Source organism: Arvicanthis niloticus, chromosome 22 (genome assembly GCF_011762505.2).
Source record: "Arvicanthis niloticus isolate mArvNil1 chromosome 22, mArvNil1.pat.X, whole genome shotgun sequence".
Classification (NCBI taxonomy): Eukaryota; Metazoa; Chordata; class Mammalia; order Rodentia; family Muridae; genus Arvicanthis; species Arvicanthis niloticus.
In genome coordinates, this window is record NC_133429.1 from 23,588,905 (window position 1) to 23,612,711 (window position 23,807).

A 23,807-nucleotide genomic window follows, 5' to 3' on the forward strand; every position below is an offset into this window, starting at 1 on the left:
TAAAAATCCAAAAGGATTCTGAAACCTTGAGGAATACTTCCTGACTCCATCAAATAGCTTCTGAGAAGTCTCCTGGATTATGTTCTTATCACAAAGTCTTAAGTTGACTCTTGGCATCCACATCAGTGAAGCCCTCCTATTTTGCTAGGCCTCTCTAGAAGAATAGTACAGTCAAGTGTTACATTAAGGCAAGCCATGGAAAACACTTCTGTCAACCTCTACAGAAAAAAATACAGTCCAATGCAACATTTAAAAATGTGAGATTTCAGAGATGAAGGTGTACCCAGTAATGTGCTTGTCTCACATCTTCAGACCCCAAATTTAATCTCAGGGATCATAAAAAATAAAGTGAAAAGTAAATTAAAAAGAAAAGTGTAACATTTTTGCCCTATCTCCATTTCAGTCAACCAGTCCATATCATTGTGGTAGGGTTCCATTTTATGTTTAAAGACTTACAGAATTTCTGTTTGATGGGTGAATCTGTATTTCTATCTGTTTGGTTAACAGCTGTTTAATCTTGGTGATGAAACAAGGGTAGGTTAAATTGAAATGGCATGGCTGTTTGACTGTTCACTCTACTTCTACCATTTTGAGAGAAGGAAAAGAACTCCACGCTTTTATTCACCAAATTTTTATTTAGGTTCAGCTGCAAACTAGAAATAGGAGATGAGGCAATTAACAAAAATACAGGCTTCTGAGTTCTCAGAGCTCCTCAAGCACACCTCAATTGTAAAGCATCCTTGCTCCAATGAACAGATTCTTAGAGAAAGCTCCTCACTCTCTCTAACTAACTCTGGACTATGAGAAATAGTCAAAACGGAGAACCTTTCTTTCATTTTGATGAAATAGACTTTAAAATTTTTCATCTGTTTTGATGAAATAGTCCTGGTAAATTAATTTTACACCAATGGTATAGCAATGAGAGTTTAGCAGTTTGCCAGCTTCCCAATGTTTATGGATTTGCTTGGTACTTCAGGAAACGTGCTTTTGCAAACACACACTTGGACCATCATCTTTCCTAGAAGCCTGATTTCTTTCAAGTTTGCACATGTGTGATGTGGGTGACAAACTTATTCCCTAGATTTTTATCATTTATCTTGGTTACTATTTCAACCACTGGTCAAGAATAGGTTGTATAGGCACTAGAGTCAGCAGTTAGAAGTACCTGTTCTGTTGCTCTTGCAGAAGACTTGAGTTCAACTCTAAGCATCCTTAGAAGGTCTCACAACTATCCATAACTTCAGTTCCAGGGGGATCCAATGCCCTCTCCTGACCTCTGAAGTTACTATGAATGCATGGGTCACACATAACATTTATGCAGGCCCAAAACACATACAAATAAAATCGTTAAAAATATGTAAAAAATGTGTTTAAAGGAAAGAATAGATAATTGAAAAGAAGAAATAAAATTTAAATGCCATGACCCTAACTTTTTGTTTGTTTGTTTTTAATAAAACATGTTTAAAGCAGGGGAATTTCCTTTGGGTTTCTCTCCTCTGATTACACAATAAAGTATGTCTATAAAATATAGCTGTTAACAACTAATTTTCAAAAATTCGATTGCTAATTCTATTACACAAAACTAACATTTTGATGCGTGTCTTTTCAAAATTTTAAGGAACATTCTTCCTTCTTTCCAAGAAATTAAAATTACAAATTAAAATATTGTAAATATACAATATATCTATGTAAGATGCTTTTGTTGCAGAATTTTGTACCATTAACATGTTTATATGTTTGAAAATATAGAAGTATATATCTCCCCAGCATTATCTTAACAGCTGAATCATAACCATTTTTGAAGACACATCCCTCTTTCTATGTAGTTTTCTTCCAAATGTTTATTCTTAAAAAATCTCCTTCAGGTTCCCCCGAGTACCTTATAAGAGTTGACCTGATTTAGCTCTGTCTTTGTTTATCTATGCTCTTACAGTATCTAACAGGAGCGTATCTAGTCCATGACTCTTCCATTAAACTAAAATTATATTAGCGTCTTGTTCATATGTAGCAAGAACTTCATAGTTTTTTTTTCTTGACTCCATGTACCAAGCATTGTTAATTTTCATTTTAAGCTTTTCTTTGGCACCTTATACTTGTTTCAAGCTACCCCCTTCCAAATGTAATGATGTTTATTCCAGAATGAATGTATTAAACCTGAACTGTTTCACAAGAGTTGTCAACGTCTGTGGTCAGAATAAAGAGAAAGGCAAACATCCCACCCACTGAAAATAACAGCCATTACCAAGCAGAGTAATTCTGCCATGTTTTTCTTTCTACCGCAATGGGAGATTTGCATGCATGTCTAATCATTTACCAGAATGTAGACAAAAGAAGGAAGACAGATAGATAAATGATAGATAGATAGATAGATAGATAGATAGATAGATAGATAGAAGATAGATACATAGATAGATAGATAGATAGATAGATAGATAGATAGATAGATAGAAAGTAGGTAGGTACATATGAAAAGGGATATAGATATAGAGATAGAGAGATAAATACTTAAAAGCCTGTGGACAGGTCCTAATTCTCTTTCAAAAGCAAGACTAGTATAATTTTTCATAAAACAAGGGCATCCACAGATATGAAGATGAACATGAATATTTTGTCTTGGCATCACAAGCAATTCATTTTTGTGTGATTCAACTAAGATTCCAAGTAGTCAACAACAAGACAAGCCTGGGAGTATTAATCAGCATATTTGTGCTCTGCTATGTATCTTCTGGCACTTTTTCTCAGCTTAAAAAGTCAAGGGCCAAAGGAACAAAGCAGCTGCCTGTGTGTTCCACTATTCATTACAGATCCTCCATCTGCACTTAATATTCACTGGAACCAGGTCAACAAAGAGGTCAAAGATCAGTCTCCGTGCCTCACGTTATCTGACACTCAGGATGCTGCTCAAGAACCAAAAGCCATAAATCAAAGTTTTTGCTATCTTTAAACCAAACTCTAAGCATAAATGTGTTTTTATTTAGAGAATAACTGAAAACAAAGCAGCCCTTTAAGGATTTTATTACAGTTACAAAGACAAGAGTAGTTTTGACAATAAAGGATAAATTGGCCCATTAGTTACTTGTGTCTTCTAGCTGTATAGGCGTGTGATTTTCATCTTTATGTGTGACTAAAATAGGACAAGGTGGGCTGGTATCATAGCTTTCTACCTCTTATTAATGGTATTTTAATGGCTGCAAACATTTATTTATTCTGTTTATACCACACCTATTTTTCATATCAAAGTGTTTGATGAAATGCAATACATTCCTGTGATGCAGACATACTATTACATATATTATTAATTTGTGCCAAATTTTACAAACTCTGGCTGTTAGTCTAAGAACTGAATTCCTCTTTCTACAGTAATCCTTCTACCTGCTTTTTTCCTGTTGTTAGTTAGTTAGTTTGTTTGTTTTTGTTTCTATGATGCAGAGAATTATATAGTTTGAATTTTAACCCCATCTTGACTTTGGCTCCTTGATAAACCTTTCAATCATACTTGATAAATTTTCCTTCTCATTCTGATGATATTCAATTGTTCTCCCTAATTCTGACTTACTTTTCTTATCAGCTTAACTCACCCTCAGTCCAGTGTTTAATGATATATCTTTTTATTAGAGGATGCCTTAAAGGCAAATTTAAATTTATTACTATCCACCTCTAGACTCACTATGTTATTTATAAGAGCAAAAAGCACCTTTTCCATGCAGCATATGGACTACTGACTGGTATATAGCTGCTTTTATTACGAATGCTAATTACATTCTCCCCAAAAACTGTTTGTAGGAGAGTGTAGTTTCTGGGATCCTGCCCCCAGTTGGTTCTGATTGGTAAATAAAGATGCCAACATCCAATAGCTGGGGAGTACAGATAGAGACTAGATTCTAGGATTCCTGGGCTTGGGACTAGGAGGAGAAGGAGAGAGAGGAGATCCACCATGCTGTGAGAGTGTAGAGGAGAGGAGAGACTCAATGCCTGAGAAGAGTGCCGCAAAGAGAGGCATAGTTGCCATGTGAAGGAGCCAGGATAGTACAGCCCAGAGGGTTACCCAACTAGGTCCAGGGTAGCCAAGACAGAACACAGAATTAGTAAGTAATAACTAAGATTAACTGTATGGAGGTTAAGCAGTGGCCCAGCTACTGTGCTGTTTAAGGCATAATAAAACATAAAGGCTGTGTGTGTATCTTTCATTAGGGAACATAGACCATTGAGGCAGGTAGCAAACCTGCTGCAGGCTTAATTAATATTTAATTCTACACTGGTAGACCCATCAATTGAAGCAATCTCATTTCTTTTTTCAATATCTCTGGATTTACCAGGAAATGATGCTCTCAAAGCTCCTTTTTTTCTAACTCCCAAAAGTGCATTTCTCCTGAATCGTAAAAATAGTAACGTCACATTAGACTTAAGCTGGAAACCTTTCTATCGCCATGGCTCTCATCTTTACCCTCTGGTCATGCTTCTTTCTGCAAAGTAACTTGTTTACTAACTGAATTCTAATTAACACTTTGGAAGTGTGTCTTCTGTTCTTTGTTTCTACAACCATTTTCTTTTGGTCCTAGGTTGTTTGTTATTATGCCTTTGACCCTCAGCAACTCTGTCTTTCCTGGAATTTCTTCCAACAGTGTTTTGAGTCCAGGTCACTTTATATATGGCACATAGGCTCAGAAAAGAAGTAAGTAAAGATGCAGGGAGCAAAGTAGGAATGGAGAATGTGTTTTTTAGTTATTGCTAACTTGATAGGACCTAGAATCACCTAGGAGACAAGACTCTGGACACTATCATTTCTAAAGATTAGGCTGAGGTAGGAAACCCACCATAAATATGGGGAATGCCATAAAATGGGATGGAGAGAAAGCATGCTGAGGATCATCATCTATTTCATCTATTTCCATTTCATCTATTACTTTGCAGTATGACCAGCCAGCTACCTCAAGCTCTTGTTACCATACCTTCCCCACCATGATGGAGTATACCTTCAAACTGTAAGCTAAAAGTAAACCCATCCTTAAATTGCACTTGTTAGGAGGGTATTTTTGTCATGAAAACCAGAAATGGAACTAACAGAGTTGTTCCTTCATTTAAATTACTTTGGCTCCTTGGCTACAGAAATAAGTGCAAATGTTTAACCACTTCAAATGGCTTTTCAAATTCTGTAGCTGATTGTGCATGGTAACATTATCACCCCACTTGTCCTTGTTAAGACAACTGTCTTAGGTAGGGTTACCAATGATGTGACAAACCATCATGATCTAAAGCAACTTGGGGAGGAAATTATATATTTGTCTTACAGACTGTGGTCCAGCTAGTTTAAAGATTACTGCCTCTTAACAGGCCAAGAATCTGATAGCTATTCAGCTCTTGAGGCTGGATGTCAAAGCCAGCTTTTAGTATATTCGAGAGTCCTGAAGAAGTAGGTTCTAATAACAGGGAAGGAATGCCTCAGCCACAACCTAGATGAATTTGAAACTGGGAGTGAGGCAAAGTGGACAAAAGACAACAAGCTTCCTTCTTCCCTGGCCTTCCATACTGGCTGCCACCAGAATGTGTGGACCATATTTATAATGAGTCTTCTGATTCCAATGATACAGGCTTAGAGTAAGTCTTCCTACATCACATCACTAGGGTTTATGCTTGGTCTTCCCATCTCAAAAGATCCAATGAAGAGAATTCCCTCACAGGTGTGACCAGCTACTTGGGTTTGGGTTTATTCCAGATATTGTCAAGTTGACAGCCATTACAAGGCCACCTCTTGTCAACCTAATGGACAATCATATCTCCTTATGCCATGCTTTATTTTCAAGTTAAAACAATACCCAGGTCATAGTTATACTTGACATGGTAGAACAATCACAATGTATTTTCTTCCCAGCTGTCTTTTTCATAAATTTTCTAATCATGTTCTCTCCTAGTTTCTGACCATGTACGCAATCAATTGGCTCCAGTCTATAAATTAGTAGATAATTATGCATAGTGGATAATATGTCTCAGCAGAACATATGGACATGTGTACCACTCAAAGTTCTCTCCACTGTAAGGATTTTCCCTTCACCTGTGTCTTTCAGTGTTGCCCTAGAAAGGGGTTATAAAAATGCAGCTGTTTACTTCTGGATGGTACCTGCATACTGTGCAGAACTATCAGCAAAGCAGGTCCTTCTCTATTCTTCAGTCAATCATTGAATATACTCGAAGAGGTCATATATGGGTGTATACATGGGAACAGAATGCATTTTAATGAGAGTAGAAGCTGGTAGGCATTCAAGTAACTTGCTTATCCCCTTCAGGGCCTGTTTGTGCTCAATCAGATATATTTCACATCCATCTAATAATGAATGGGTCATCTAATAACCCAGTTCATGATGGACAGCTGAGGTCAGGTGATAAGTTAGTGGTCCATTGTTAATGTTCAGTTTCCACTAATGCTCAATAGTGGGCCAAGAGCTGTCTTTCAAAGGGATAATAATTATTGGCAGATGATGGTAGAGTCTTGCTGCAAAATTCTAAGAGTCTCTTCTTTGATTCATCTATAAGAACATGCCAAAGGCTCTGAACAGCATTACTATTTGAAATTGACAACCCAAGTACCATTGGATTTGCTGGATTGTATTGTCCAAGGAGGTAGAGCAGCCTGCACAGCAGCCTGGATATGTGGAAGAGTCTTTTCCTGATCCAGGGCCCAGTCAAAGGTAGTAGCTTTTTTAGTCACTTGGTATGTTGGCTGATAACACCAATGTAAGGAATATTCTGTCTCCAGAATTCAAATAGGTTCACTAAATGTGCTGGCTTGTTTTGTGTGTCAACTTGACATAAGCTAGAGTTATCACAGAGAAAGGAGCCTCCCTTGAGGAAATGCCTCCATGAGATCTAACTGTAAGGCATTTTCTCAATTAGTGATCAAGGGTGGGAGGGCCCATTGTGGGTGATGCCATCCCTGTGGCTGGTGGTCTTAGGTTCTATAAGAAAGCAAGCTGAGCAAGCCATGGGAAGCAATCCAGTAAGTAGCATCCCTCTATGGCCTCTGCATCAGCTACTGCTTCCTGACCTGCTTGAATTCCAACCATGACTTCCTTTGGTGATGAACAGCAATGTGGAAGTGTAAGTTTCCTCCCCAACTTGCTTCTTGGTCATGATGTTTTGTGCAGGAATAGAAACCCTGACTAAGACACTAAGTATTATGCTTTTATCTAGGTAGTGATGTTGCTGGGCAGTACAATAATTTATTCTTTGCCTTAGAAGGAATATCTCTGCATGTTCTATACCATGTGCTTTCTAAATCTTTTGCTGAGGTAGAAGGCCTTTGAATTTTGATTGGGTTAACTTGTTCATTACTAACAAGTTTAAAGTGGCTCTAATCTCCTGCTCACTTAGTATAATCAGCACAATATCACCAACATAGGTGATCAATGTGATGTCTTATGGAAGAAACAGATGATCAATATCCCTCTGAACTAAGTTATGATGTAGGGCAGAGGAGGTAATGTATGCCTGAAGTAAAACCATAAGGGTTTTGTGAGCTGAAACCAAAATGAGACCTTCTTTTATGTCCTTTTATGTAAATTCACCAGAGAGTGTGGCTCAGATTTAGGGTGGGTCCTATTACCTCAAATATTTCAGATTTGAGGTCAGTCTTTCCACTTCAAACGATTCAAAGAAGAAAAAACTCTCACCGGTGTGTGTCCAGCTGCTTGGTTTTTAGTTAATTCCAGATGTAGTCAAGTTGAGAACCATGATTAGTCATCAAAACAATACATAGCATTTTATGTTCATGGCAGGTTTGTTGACAAATTTGTTTCCACTGTTTGATCTGTCAGATCCACCTGACTTATTTTTCATGAGCCATCATATCCTGCTCACCCCTCACCACCCCTCACTGGCTCACGTGTCACCATAAGGAAGCCTTTTATAATATCTTCAGGAAGTATTTTGAAATCCTTTAACCTATATCACACACTTATAGTGAAGTTAAATTTTCTATTGAAAATCATGGCTTGATAATAATTGTTTTTCATAGCATCTTCTGTACTCCTTTGCTTACTATCTGTTAGGCTATCCTGCTATTAAATATTTTCAGTTCTTTATTCTGAATCCCCATTAGACTATTGAGGCCTTGTGCATCCTAGACAACTGCTATGCCTCTTATCTATCTCTCCAGCCCTTTCTTGTACTTTTTATTTCGAAACCAAATCTCATTATGTTGTCCAGGGTGGCACTGAACTCATTAAGTGTCCCAGGCAAGACTTGAATTCACAATGCTACCTCAATATCTGTCCTGAACAGTCTAAACCACCACATCCAGTGCCTATTAGTCTTTGTGAAGGTTTGTTACATATCTTCACTCATTTTTGTTAAATACTTTAAAGAGTTTTTACTCACACATTATACATAATAATGGGTTTATTATAATATTTTTCATAGATGTTAGTAATATATATTGACTGTGTTTATTTACAATTGCCCTCTTTTATCTTGTCTAACCCTGCTAATTCCTTTTTTCTTTCCAACTATTTCCCCATTGATTGCCTCTTCCTTCCTTCCTTCCTTCCTTCCTTCCTTCCTTCCTTTTTTCCCTCCTTCCCTTCCTCCTCCTCCTTTTTCTCCTCCTCCTGCTCCTCCTCCTCTTTTGCTTCCTCTTTGTCCTACTGTTACTATTATTTTTTTGTGTGTCCCAATGAGTTCAACTTGTGTTAATTATAGGAACATGAGCGCCTTCTCAGTGGCTATACCACTAAAGAAAATGTCTCTCTTTCCACAAGAACCCATTGACTGTACACATTTCTCAGATGAGTGAGACTTTATGAAGTTATCCTCCCCTCTGTGCTGATGGATCCAATCTCAGTTCCTGAGAGTTCAAATGTGTAACAGGCATGATACTTAGAAGACAGTCCTCTCCAACACTTTACCCTTCTTATAATTCTTGCATTCTTTCTGCCGGTTCTGATGTTATATTCCCTAATCTTGGAGTCAATGATACAGATGTCCAGGGTAAGGCTGCATCCTGTTATGTGTACGGTAAATGTTTAGATATGATTGTAAGATAGAAATACCTTCTCATTTCTCTCTCTTCACAAAAGAGGAATCAATTTCCTATTTTTTCCTAGCATCTATTTCTCTCACAAAAGATGTATTCATGTATCTTTATTCAAGGACAAAAGAAGGCTTCTCATTAATGAGACTTGGTCTACTTTTTGTTATTTACACATCTTTAGCCTCTTCCCAAGGTCAACATTCTAATTTTTATTTCATTGACCCATTATTAATTTACCCAGTCAGCTTTTGACTAGATTTCAATTGTGTGTCCCGATTATATTTTTGAGGCAACTCTGACATAATACATTCTATGAGCACTTAATTTTGAAAATAACACATGACAAAAAATGGTTTGGGGGGGGGCAGAATTTAAACCATTAGTGATGAAGAAAAGCAAAATTCTCTGACTCATGAATTACATTGCTTTGATCTTTCTTTTTCTTAACTTGTGGATTTCCAAGCACAGTCAGCAAACTCGTGGGCTGATTGATGCTCACACCATGTCACATGGGTCCAGCTCCTAGGAAATGATGACCTTTGTCTTACTTTTTTATGGCTGTGAGAAGATACTATGACCAAGCCAATTTATAAAAGAGAACATTTATTTGGGGCTTATAGTGCTAGAAAGTTAGATTCTTTGGTTATCATTGGAGGGGCCATGGCAGCAGGCAAGCAAGCAGGCAAGCAGGCAAGCAGGCAAGCGGGCAAGCGGGCAAGCGGGCAAGCGGGCAAGCGGGCAAGCGGGCAAGCGGGCAAGCGGGCAGGCAGGCAGGCAGGCAGGCAGGCAGGCAGGCAGGCAGGCAGGCAGGCAAGCAGGCAAGCAGGCAAGCAGGCAGGCAGGCAGGCAGGCAGGCAGGCAGGCAGGCAGGCAGGCAGGCAGGCAGGCAGGCAGGCAGGCAGGCAAGCAGGCATAATGCTGGAGTAGTATGTAACAGCATGCATGTTGATCTACAAGCATGAGAAAAAGAAAGCTAACTGGGAATGGCATTGGCTTTTGAGACCTCAGAGACCGTCCCCAGTGACACATCTCTAACAAGGCAATGCCTTTTAATTTTTCTCAAACACTTCCACCAATAGAGACCAAGCAAGCACCCAAATATATGAGCCTAAAAGGGCCATTTCCTTTCAAACTAGCACAGCCTTCTTCTTTTTCCTAGCTGCTGTAACTTCATGAAAGATGCATGCTCTTTTTGCGTAACTTCAGATCTATTGTTCTCATAGAGCTTGATTTTTCTAGAAGAAAACAAAAAATACTTTCATATATCTTCTATACTTTCAAGCTAATTTTTTTTCTAACAGGCAACATCTAATCACTGGATACATATCATGCCCCCATTGTTGTTGATAAACATAGTGGTGTCATGTGAAGCTAAGTCTCTGGTCTTTCCCAGGAGATGATAACAGTACCATGATAGGCAAAAGGTCTTGCTGTGAAACTTTTCATCCTATCCTTCAATCTTTTCTTGTCTATCTTCCCTCTTTTCTTCTCTCTTTGTAGTGACAATTTTAGGATTTCAGTTTCTTTAAAAAACACAGAAATATTATGGGAATATGTTTTCATTTTAATTCCAGGTATAGGATATGGGGTTCTTCAGAGTGTCCACGGTAACTGACTATGGTTTCCCTTGTTCTTTAGCACTGGTGTGGTTTTGCCAGCTGCAGATAATTTCTGTGATCACATGACATTTGGAATTCTGCAGACCTTTCAGAGGGTATAGAAATGCTAGGACACTGAGAGGTTGTGGATTGTTGGTTGGTTGGTTGTTGGTTGCTATTGGTCACAGTTTGTTAAGTAGTCATTAACAAAGAAGAAACAAGAAGAAGACTAGATTAGACAATGTGACAGTAAAGATCAAAACTTCCACCAAGGAACTAGAAGCAGAAAGTAGTCTAATGATAACATTGCCCCCTTTGCCCTCCTCTATTCTTTCCTCTCTCTTATCTAGTGTTAGAGGGTTAAAAGGGTGGAAGAAAAGAGGTGGATAATGATAGAAGAAAGAAAAATCCACAAAGTAGCCAAAGTTCAGCTACAAGTGGTACCCAGATGTGAAACTAGGAAGAATGGGAAATTTGATTTCAAATGACATAGAGGAAACAGCAGGAAAAGAAGGAATAGATAATTTCTTTACAAGACACCCTAAAAAAATGTATTACAGCTGTTACAGCTGGGACATTCCCTGCTTTGATCCTAGAGGAAATTTTCTGCTCATTTCTTTTCTTCCTCTTATATTCTAAGGAGTGGCGAAGGATGGAAGAAAGTAGAACCCACAAAGTTAAAAAAAAAAAACAGCTACACTTCTTCCTTCCTGCCTCCTGTTCTTCCTCTCCTTTTGCTTTCATTCCTCTTCCTCATTCTTCTACACACTTCTCTCTTCCATTTTAAAACCATGAAATTACATCTGTATATTAGGACATGTGACTTTCTCTGCCCTAGTGGATTGTTGGCCAATATCCATCCAGCAAAGGGAGCAGTGACTACAGATGGGGGTGAAAGGGTTGGATGCCCTGTGAGTGCTTATCACTTGTTGCAGGGAGGCAGATCAACTTTACTAGGGATGTTATGAGGCTTATATAATTTCGAGAGATGGGGGGTGGTGAGTAGAAACACCCAACATGGGCAAAGCCCATTGGCTTAAGGCTTAGGGTACTGAAATGCCTCATTAGTTTGGAGAAGCATTTCAGGAATTTAGCCAAATGAGTTCTTATCAGGAGAGAGAAAAGTGATCCTGTAACCTTAAACTAGGCTATATGACATTCTGCAGGTAGAGGTGTGGGGTTTTTGAACTCCCAAGACAAGGTCAGAGAAGAAGCCCTGCCAATGAAGACAATCCTCCATGTGTAGCTGAGCCACAGCAGGCTATCTGGACAATGGTGGTCTTCGACCTCAATTATCCGAGTTTCCCCACAAGAATGTACTTATTTATCTTTTAGAAATTTAACTATATTTAATTCATAGATTCATTATGTAATACTTCACTTTGGAGGCCTTCTGTAGAAAGAAATGAATCATCTGCCAGTGCTGATTTCCTACCAGGGATCCTAGAAACAAGTTAGAATAACCAGTCCCAACATAAAAATGGCTATTATCCATTTACTTCCCCAAGTATAATTAAGTGAACTCTGAAATTAGAAGACAAAGACAAGAAAAAAATGTCAAGTAACAAAAATAACTTCTCAAATTGAAAATAAATTCTTCTTTTTCTTCTTTTTCTTCTTCTTTTCTTCTTCTTCTTCTTCTTCTTCTTCTTCTTCTTCTTCTTCTTCTTCTTCTTCTTCTTCTTCTTCTTCTTCTTCTTCTTCTTCTTAGTTGTGTATCTCTCAAGAGAAAGTATCAGTAGCTGATAGCTGGGGTAAATTATCCTGATCAAATTTATTGGTCTTAACTGTGCTCTTTTCATACAATATGTAATGAGCAGATGAGTGTTATATTACAATTGTCTCTCTAGTGACAGAACTACAGCAACTAAGGTAAGGGTATACTGAACCAAATTTGAATCCTACAAACTATGGTACCAGCCTTCTAGGAATGATGTGCTCCTTTGTTCAAATAGTGGCCCTACTGCTATAAGGGTTACCAGCTTTTCTGTGATTAGACCTGAGGTCTTATTCAAAGGAAGGAATCAATGCCTGCTAGTGTAAACTCAATCAAAAACTCTTGTAAGGAGAGGTCATGTATCTTTGGGAGGAACAGTATACAGTTGTTTGATTAAATTGATCAAGTGCCAAACTGCTGCCTAAATACTCCTGTTTCTACTAAAGGACCAACAATATTGTAAGCCATAGCCAGAGAAGCCTGTCTTCCCCATGAAATAGTGAATGTAGAAACTCATGGCTCGGAGAATCTGTGAATAAGTACTTAGCCCTAAATAAGACATTTATCTCAGCTCCTCTAAGACTCAGAGTACATTGAAAAAGACAGGTCAAAAAGAATATAAAAATCTAAACATAGGAAGAAGAGCTGAGAAGTGTTGTATTCTGGGCAAGATAGCCCTCACTACCACAGATTCACAGTACCTGCTGATGCCTGTGCTGGGTCTGTATGAAAACAACCCCATCAATAGTCAGGCACTGATGGAGGAGGGACTCCAGGGACTCTATGCCTTCCTTCTCAACTACTTGCTAACAATAGACTCAGGGATGGAAGAGGTCATTGTCTACTGTTGTGTCCCCACCAGGTTCCAATAGATAGTTCCAATCTAATGATCACAAAATTGGTCCTTGTTAGACTAACTGATTACAAAAATAACTCTGAAAAAGAGACTGTAAGGGAGAGGAAGGAAGTAGGATTAGTAGGAATGGAATGAAGATGAGAAGGGGTGTGACTAATAGGGTAATCTGAATACATTATCAGTAATATGAATATGTCCATATACGTCTATGAAACTGTCTATATATATCAAGAGATAACTCAAAGGTTAAAGGAATTGCTTCTCCAGAGGACTAGAATTCAATCTTCAATACCCACATCAGTTGACGCACAATTGCCTACAACTTTGGCTCCATGGGATCCAATTACCTCTTCTATACTCCACTGGTACCCACATACACATGACACACATTCACACAAACATATACACATGAATAAAATAGAAAAATAAATCTTATTTAAGAATGAAAAGTGATTAATAAAATGGTAGGGAGTGTAAACCATGACATTTTCTTTTCTTATTCCAAACTTCCCCTCTACCTTCTGCATTCTGCAATGTTTCTTAAGAGAAGAGGGAGGAGTGTGGCTCTTACGTTTAAAACTCCAGGGAGTGTGAAGGAGATGTGAATGTTAATTTTAAAATTTGTCACCGCTAAAAATGTTGGGAATAGTAAATGAAAGCTTCAGCTTTGCAAAGGAAGCATGAAAGTAACTAAAGCATGGGAAAGAGGCTGAATGAGGCAACACTGGAAGAAGAGAGGACATTAGGAACAATGTCCAAACAAAGAACAAAAGCAAAAAATGGGTGCTGAAAGATTGATCAGAATTCCTGGAGAAGACATTAACAATTTTAATTGAAACAGGACTTCTCACTTGTTTTAAAGATGATGGTTGACTATTGCTTGCTTTTCTTCAAGTGCTTCTTGAACTAGTAATATTTTCTATTCAATTTTGCTCATTCATATATTTTTATTAATCATTTTATTCATTTACATTTCAAATGATATCCCCCTTACCGTTTACCTCTCCTCAAGCCCTCATCCCATCTACACTCTCCCCCTCCCCTTTGCCTCTATAAGGGTGCTCTTCCACCCACTCATCCACTCCCACCTCACTCTTTCAAGCATCCCCCTATGCTGGGGCATGAAGCCTCCACAAGACCAAGGTCCTCTCCTCCCATTGCTGTCAGATAATATTGTCCTTTGCTACATATGCAGCTGGAGCCATGGATCCCTCCATATATGTTCTTTGGTTTGGTGGTTTAGTCTCTGGGAGAACGAGGTGGTCAGGTTAGTTGATATTGTTCATCCTATGGGGTTGGAATCCTTCTTCCCTTCCTTTAGGCCCTTCAGTCCTTACCATAGCTCCTCCATTGGGATCCGATTGCTGGTGGTGCATATCTGCATCTGCATTGGTCAGATGCTGGTAGAACCTCTCAGGGAACAGCCATACCAGGCTCCTATCAGCAAGTGCTTCTTGCTGGTACAGGAAGATATAGTATAGGTATGGTTCTATACTTGATATAGTGTATGGGTTTGGTGTCTGCAGATGGGATGAACTGGTCTCTGGATGGCCTTTCTTTCAGTCTCTGTTCCATTTTTTGTCCCTATATTTCTTTTGGACAGGAACATTTCTGGGTTAACAATTTTGAAAAGGATGAGTGACCCCATTCCTCATCATGCTCATCTACTGGAGATGGTCTCTACAGATGCTATCTCCCCTTTGTTGCATATTTTGGTTAAAGTAATCCCTGTTGGATCCTGGGAGCCTCTTGCTTCCCTGGCATCTGGGACTTTCTAGTGGCTACCCTACTTCCTCACTCACTACTGCTACATATTTTTATTTCATTTCCCAATGCTCTGTACTTCTCTCCTGTCAATTCTAATACCTAATCCTGCCTCTCCCTTTTCCCTCCTCCTCCTCTCTTCCTCCCAGTTCCCTCTCTCCTTCTACCTCCTGTGATTATTTTGTTTCCCATTCTGTGTAGGATTAAAGCATCCACACTTTGCTCTTCCTTCTTCTTGAGCTCCATATGGTTTGTGGGTTGTATCATGGGTATTCTGAGCTTTTAGGCTAATAGCCACTTATCAGTGAGTACATACCATGTGCCTTCTTTTGTGTCTGGGTAACCTCACTCAGGATGATATTTTCTAGTTCTATCCATTTGCCTGGGAATTTCATGAAGTCATTATTTTTAATAGCTGAATAGTATTCCATTGTGTAAATGTACCACATTTTCTGTTCATTCTTCTGTTGAGGGATATCTGTTTTTTTCCAGTTTCTGGATATTATAAATAAGGCTGCTATAAACATAATGGAGCATGTGTCCTTGTCATATGTTGAAGCATCTTTTGGGTATATGCCCAATAGTAGTACATCTGGGTCTTCAGGTAGAACTATTTCTAATTGTCTGAGGAACCACCAGATTGATTTGCAAAGTGGTTTTACCAACTTGAAGTCCCATCAGCAATGAAGAAGTGTTCCTCTTAACAAGATTTTTTTTTTTTAGATTCAATATGTGAGTTGTTGGCATAGACAGAAACAGTAAGGCAGATAAGAAGTATCATTAGCATGTTCTTGCAGAAGTGCAGAACATATCTGGAGGGTTTGGGGGTAGGATAACAACATTTCTATTATAGGAAGTAAAATCTATTCATTATTCAAATGGTAATGTTTACCATGCAAGGCTCCAATGTATGCTACAGTTCATCATGGGATCTCAAGGCTTCATGTACTCCCACTTTTTCTTGACTGCCATAAGCACAGTAGACATGTTGATTTGAATAGGAATGACTCCCATAGGCTCATATATTTGAATACTTGATCATTAGGACGTGGTGCTATGCCGGGTGGTGGTGGCGCACGCCTTTAATCCCAGCACTTGGGAGGCAGAGGCAGGCAGATTTCTGAGTTCAAGGCCAGCCTGGTCTACAGAGTGAGCTCCAGGACAGCCAGGGCTACACAGAGAAACCCTGTCTCAAAAAACAAACAAACAAAAACAACAACAAAAAGCAACAACAACAAAAGGAAGTGGTGCTACTTTAGAGGGATTAGGAGGTGTGGCCTTGATGGAATAGGTGTGGCCTTGATAGAATAGGTGTGGCTTTAATGGAATAGGTATGGCCTTATTGGAATAGGTATGGCTTTGTTGGGAGAAGTAAGTCACTGTAGTTGGGCTTTGGGGTTTCAAAAGTTCAAAGCAGGCCAGTGTCATTCTTTTTCCTTACGTCTGTGAAGCCATGTGTGAAATTCTCAAGGTACTTTTCCAGCATGAGAGTCTGCATGCCACCATGCTCCTTGCCATGACAGTAGTCTACACCCCTGAAACTGTAAGCTAGCTGTGGTTACATGCTTTTCTTTATAAAAGCTGCAGTGCCCATGGTGTATCTTCTCAGTATTAGAACACTGACTAAGACATTAGGAATCCAATACACTATTTAAGAGATGTGTTTGGGATTGGGCTGGTAGCTGAGACCTTCATGTCACCTATATCACCACAATGAATCTTCCTCAGACCACTCTTGTGGATTTGACAGTTATCCTACTAGGACTGTCATAATCAGATAGGAGCAGTAATTATTGGCAGATGTATCGAATGCCTTTTTGACCTGAAGAAAAATGAGTAAAGTTCTTTCTTCTGACTATTATTAAGGAAATGACGCTAATAGAATTGTTAAAATTAAACCCTTTGTTTGTGAAATTAATTCTTCTCTACGATACTGTACTGTTCCCGGGATAGGCAGGTGAAGTGTGTTTGACAATGTGTTACAGGTTTCGAGTGATACTGAATTTGACCTGTAGTTGTTCTTGTTGTTGTTGTTATGAAGATTTAATTTCTTTTTTTTCTTTTTCTATTATCTGGGATATTTTAAGTAATAATATACTTAATAATAGGTGCCTTCCTTAAGGCTTCAAAAGAATTCTCTAATGATGAATTGAAATATTTGCATGTTTGCTATTTATAAGTTTTCCTAATGGATTATAAGCATATCCCTTTAATTTAGCACATACTTTTGTTAAGGACATAATTGTGTTCTTTATAATTAAAAATACAGAGTTGGACCAATCCTGACTTCCAGAAAGAAGACATTAAAAGGCCATATCTCCCAAGATTAAATAAAATGTATCCTTCTAATTTGAAAAAACAAAATCTAAAAATCAGAATTTGATCTATTAACAACTCTGAAACTTTCTATTTACCTGTCTCCTAACTATTTATTTCTCAGAAGAGCTGATACTCTGATTTGAAGTAAAAGGTCATACTATGATTTAAATTTTCATTTGATGTAAAAATGTAAATACATTATTTTCTTCTTGCCTTTCTTCCTTGCTCCTTGCTTCCTCTCAAGTTCATGGTCTCTTTTTTGTGTTACATATGTGTATACATGTACATATATACCTATATATGTAAATGCATAAATATATAAATATAACCTGCTCAGTCAGTTTAGTATTACTTGTGTTGTATGATTTCAGGGATGACTACTTAGAGTTAGATAACTAATTTTCAGGTTCTCATGCTTGAGGATAACTATTTCTTCCAGTTTCTGAAACTCTTAGTTACCAGGAGTTTATTGTCTAAGGATGGGTCCCATGAGATTTTTTTCAATTCAATAATAACATGTCTATTAATGTTCTACTTGTTCAGATCTTGACTAGGCAGGTATATTGATGAGGTCTCATGACTGATACTCCCTTGTCATTTCTAGGAGACACAATCTCATAACAGATTTCTGGGTCTCTGGCTCTTTCATCCCCCTGCTGTGATGTTCCCCAATACTTAGGTGCAATGATTGTATGACAAATGTATCAACTGGAGCCAGGAACCCTTTAGTCATTTGTTTACTGCATTTTGACTGGCTATCATTTTCTATAATGCTCTCCTTTTTTGCAAAGTAAAATTTCGTTGATGATGGTGGGTGTTCTTTTAAAGGTTTATTTATTATGTATACAATGTTCTGCCTGCACGCATGCCTGCACATCAAAAGAGGACACCAGACCTCATTATAGATGGTTATGAGCCACCATGTGGTTGCTGGGAATTGCACTCAGGACCTCTAAAAGACCAGCCAGTACTCTTAACTGCTGAGCCATCTCCCCAGCCCAGTGGTGGGTGGTTTAATAAGGTTGTGGAAGAAATTTATTTCTACAGTTGATGACCTCAGTAGCTATGGGAAATTGGGTAAGTATGGAATCAGGCACAATTTTCCTTCCGTTGAACAGGCCTTAAGTCCAATTATACAGCTCTTAGTTACCACCAATATATGAGGGTCACTATTTCACCCTTAGGGACATCTTGCAATGCTGGTCATTGTTGTGGATCATAGATGTCACAAAGGTGGGTAGCACCATTAGTTGCCTCCCTCTCTTGGAAGCTTGCATACCATCATCTGGTACTATGGAAACAAGACCTCAGGATGAGCTTTTTAAGGCTATATATTGTCCAAAGTGCATGGTGTCTTCAGCAACAGGGACTTACTTTCAACCTCTGGGAGTCAACTAAGGGAAATATCAATAGTCCATATTGTTTTGGGAGTCTCTTAGACTTCCATGAACAACAACTCAAAAGGGAGCTTCTCACATCTCATCCTAGGTGTTTTGTTCAATAGTCTATAGCTCTTGGGTTCAAGGGGTACTATAGTTAGTCCATCTAGCACAATGTCATTTAAACTGTATAAGGATGTAGATATTCATACACTTTACATATGTTCTATATAATCTTAGGTAAATTTAAAAATGATTCCTTAGGACTTTTTAACACTTCTGAAGTTATTTTTCCCTCTTTTCCTCTTTTCTTAGGTTGACCTGACATCCCTCTCCCTAACTAAAGTCCTTGACCCATTTTCCCATTTGTTTTCACCACCATATCACATTTTGATAACAATTTCCAAATGTTTGGAAGGAAGAAGAATTGAAGACTGGTATTTTGTTATTTTCCATGATAAAAAGGAGTCCCAAATCAAGACTTTCTACAGTTTTCTCTGCTGTTTTGTTTGTCACTACATTTTAGAGTTAGCTCTGAAATAAGAAAAAGAATGGTAATTAAAACAGCAAGGACTGATTAGCATAGAAATTAAAATATAGTGTTTATTCTTTTGCTTCTTCGTAAAAAGTAGGAAAGTTCTTGTCAAACTTTCTTCATGCTTCCTGTGAGGGCTTGTGTGAGTGAAATATGAGAAAATATTTATTATTTAGCTTTCTTCTCCCACAATTTGGTAAGTTTAACAATAGCATTTAGAAAATGTAAACTACAATATTTTAAAGCATTAAAATAGAAAATATAACAATAAAACCCCTACAAGAATCTAGAACAATTTAGTCAGCTAAAACCAGAGGAGAACAATGGGAAAACAAAGTATGTTTTCTCCGTCTTCTTCTCACACGTGGATAAGGCTCAAGTCGGTGGGAAGGGGTCATATATATCTGTATTTTTATACTTATGCTGTTTAGCTAAGTAGATGTTTAATAACTGCTTATGGAGTAAATATACCTTAGAGTTTGACAAAAACTTTTCTCATTTGAATGACTAGTAGAGAAGAATAAGAGTTTTTAAATTATAGTATTTGAGTAGCAAAGCAATATGCAAATAAAATTTCTTTACATGGGCCAAGGGGATGGCTCAGTGATTATGAGAACTGGTTGCTTGTAAGGAGGAACTGAGTTCAGTTTCTAGTACCACATGACAGCTCAAAACTGCCTATAACCCAAGGGTCCCTAACACTTTTTTTCTGGCCTCTGTGGGTTCCTGTATTCATGTAGTGGACATAAACTCCAGGCAAACACACACACACACACACACACACACACACACACACACACACACACACAATTGGTTTAAATAATTGGTTCTATTTATGCAATCAGGTCTGATTTTGTTCTATTTCAACTTAATTATTTACATATTGAAATTGGATTGGTGTTAATATTGCTACCTTGGCTTATTTTACCCAATAAAATATCTTCCCTCCTTTATTTGGAATATTTCTGGGTTGCTTTTGTCAAATATAGTTAGGTATGTAATTGGATTTTATTTTAAGTTTTAATACAAGAATTTTTTTCTCTTTAGTCTCAGGAGAGCTGAGTCACTGCACAGAGAAAAACAGGTCCAAGAACAACACATATACTCAGTCCTAAAAATGTTATTAAAATTAGTTATCAAGAAATCCAGATCATTAAGTTGATCACAAGGACATGCGTGGGAGTAGTCCTCCACTTCCAGAGAAACACAGATACACAGCCAGAAGGGTGAGAAGAAGATGAGGGCCTTCAATATAAAGCCCAAAGTACCAAAGTCCAAAATCCCAGAGTGTAGCTATAACTCCATCAATTTGTCTGTATTAGCCACATTGTTAAGAGTCTCATGCTCCATCTAATGAAAGTCAAGGTCATGTGTCAAATGAAGGCCCAAGCCCAGGATGAAGCTGTAACATCCCAGTTCAAGCTCCCAAGCAACTGGGTTGCACAACTCCATCCTAAGGCCAGGTGAAAACAGAAGGACCATGTAACCAATGGGCTGTCATCTGTCTGATTCTGATAGAAAGACCCTGATACCAACAAGTTTGTAAATCATCACAGTGGGAGCTATTAACAACATCCTTAGTGTAGCCGAGCAACTCACTGTCCTAGGCCAGTTTGTATATTTTCTTATTCAAGAATCTCCATGTCAAGTAGATGCTATAAATGTAGACATGCAGAGATTTCTTGGAAAACATTTTATTCATCCCTAGAGTCCAACTAGAAATAAGCTTGTTAGAAATAACCACAAGTTCTTGCCTCTGTCCTAAAATAGTTGGTGGATTTTTATAAGCCATTTCTGTGCTTCTTTTCTTTACAGAGTAGAGATATATCTAATATTTTCTGCTCTTTGTGAAGTGTAACAATTCTAAGAACGAGAAAATTTCTTTCATGTATAAGGCTTTCTGAAAAAAACCAGTAATACAATTATTAAAAGAAAAAAAATAAGTATACACCATCACAGGCAAAAACAGCATATTAAAGACCAAGAAGGGCATGAAATGATATTTTATGATCAGAAGTAAAATAACCACAAATACAACATGTGACATATGATATTCTATGTATCATATAAGACTATACACAACTGAAAATTTGCTATGTGATTTGTGGGCCAGTATGAAGATTAAGGGACATTTCTTTAAAGAGCTAGTTAGGCTGTCAAAAAATGTCACTTCTATGGAAATCTGTCTGGCAGTAGCTCACACCAAAAAATAAGAACTCACTCAAGTCTGAAAAGTTCCTACTTCTTAAAAGTAATATATAAGGACCACTATAAACACAAATGATTATGCCATTATAACTGCAGTAACATGTATAATAAATAAACAATTGTTTAGCTCACAGTGCAAATTCTGATGAGATCAAGAAAGTGCTTATGTAAGAATAGAGACACGATATAATGTCATTTGAAATAAGTATAGCAGGCTTGGATACAGAAAGTCTTCTGGGATGCTCATGCATGTGTGTGTGCATGTGTGTGTGTGTGTGTGTGTGTACATGTGTGTATATGCCTCTGTGTGTGTGTGTGTGTGTGTACATGTGTGTATATGCCTCTGTGTGTGTGTGTGTGTGTGATATACATATGTATTAAGACAGGGAACTGTGGAATAAAGCAGAGTAAGATGAAACAAATCAACCATTTTAAAGCCTTTTTATCGAGTCAAAGATTTCTTTGAGTAATTTAAGAGTTTATCATACTGGCTATAAAATTCCTCATGCTTTCTGATAACTAGCTTTTCTATCCCCAAATTTATCCCCTTTGAACTCAACTATGTACTTACAACTTAGTTATTTAAAAAATTATCCATAATTATCATGCTGTACATTACGAAAGGTGGGAAGATTGATTAGTCTTCCAAATTGCCATAGTTTCGGGATGTTTATAGGATTTGGCAGGCAAAGAAGTTCTCAAAGTCAAACACTAGAAGGATTTTAACCCTGTAAACTCACACACATACAGAAGAGCAAATTTTATGAAGTTGACTTACATGGGTGTGTTCACTAGGAGACTTGGTGAAATCATACATTCTTGAAGAAGTAAAACATTAAAGTCCATATTGGCTTCTGCATAGTAGGACTTTTCTGAAGAATGAAATTATGACCATTTCTTCTTGTTAGTGGGAAATAAAAGTGAGTGTGACGGTACATGCTTTGTAATGATGACTGGCACTCAGAGTGTGGAGTCAGGATGATCAGAGTCAAAGTCATCCTCTGCTGTAGAGCATGTAGTGGGAGGAGCTACCTGAGATCTTCTCAAAAAAAAAAAAAAAAAAAGGAAAACTTTGGAGGGTATGTTTGAATATGCCCTATATTATAAATTACTATTTTTAACAACTTTTAGCTGTAAAATGTTTTAATCTCGGATTTTTGTTGAATACAAGCATCCCAAACTGTATAAAATAACTGAGCCAAGATGAACCGGGTCTTCTACTATTACAAATGAATCCATTGGCATTCTGACCAGGGAAACAGATAGGCTTCCTGCACTTGATCCAAATTCGATCTCTGTCTCCTCCCTAGCTGTGCAATAGACCACCTACTGAAGCTTCCCTTCCCTCCCTGCCCCCATCTCCAGGCCATCATAAAGATCTTCCCCTCCTAACTCACCTCTCTCTACAACTGAAGGAGAGTAAAGGGATACAAACTGGAAAGAGGGAAGTCAGAGCAAGAGACCAGATCTTGGGTTCTGACTCCATCTTAGAGAACCTGACCTAAGGTTGAACTCTCTAGCACAAGTTTCCAGGTTACTCCCCAACAAACCTGAGTCTAGCACCAGGCTCCAGGTTACTCCCCAACAAGCGTGCATCTAGCTACGGTTTCCAGGTTGCTCCCCAACAAATCTGCACCTCCAGGTTACAAGCCTTCCTCTGACACTTCACTTCCTAACAACCACCCATCAGGTGGAAAGCAGAAATTAGGGCTCCTAGCACCAGCTAATTATTTTAAAGGGCCACAAAATTTCATAGTAGCCCTCCAATCAGATGTGTGGCAGGCTAGAAACCCCCTTGCTTGTTTGCTTACCTCTAAAACTGCTTGCTTGAAACGGGGCTGAGTGCTTCATGTTTCCATTCTGCTGCGTCAGAAACAGCAGTGAGACCAAGCTTGAACTTGAATAATAAGACCCTAGTGAGATTGCATCAGAATCAGTTCCCTGGTGGTGTTTTGGGGCTCATGAACAAGCACAACAAAATCATTTTTTTCTGCAGATGATATGATTGTATACACAAGTAGCTCTAAAAAATTCCTCCAGGAAACTTTTTCAGCAGATAAACATTTTCAGCATAACAGCAGGATACAAAGTTAACTTACAATAGTCAGTAGCTTTCCTATAGACAAGTGACCAACTTTGAGAAAGAAATCAAAGAAACATACCTTTCACAATATCCTCAAATAATATAAAATATCTTCAGGTGACTTTAACCAAGCAAGTAAAAAAAAAAAAAAAACATATATGATAAAAAACTTTAAGACATTGAAGAAGATAACATTAGATGGCATAAGATGGAAACTTCCCTCATGATATGGATGGATGCATTATAGTAAAAATAAACATCTTTCCGAAAGAAATCTACAGATTTGATGCATTCCCTACCAAATGTCTAACATACTTTTTCACAGA

At 38.0% G+C, this 23,807-nt stretch overlaps 1 long non-coding RNA gene across 8 annotated transcripts in view; it reads right to left on the bottom strand.

The window, feature by feature from the left end:
* The window catches only part of LOC143436134 (uncharacterized), a 76,457-nt gene extending 53,166 nt beyond the window's left edge, over window positions 1–23,291 (bottom strand). For 7 of the 8 annotated variants that reach the window (XR_013106342.1, XR_013106339.1, XR_013106340.1 and 4 more), the window contains exons 1-2: window positions 22,796–22,933; window positions 22,177–22,437 (exon numbers count right to left, since the gene is read on the bottom strand). This is a non-coding gene — a long non-coding RNA (uncharacterized LOC143436134). Of the gene's footprint in view, window positions 1–22,176; window positions 22,438–22,795; window positions 22,934–23,209 lie in introns of those variants that run through there. The other variant, XR_013106345.1, reaches the window with a different exon arrangement.
* Window positions 23,292–23,807: the final 516 nt, after the last annotated feature.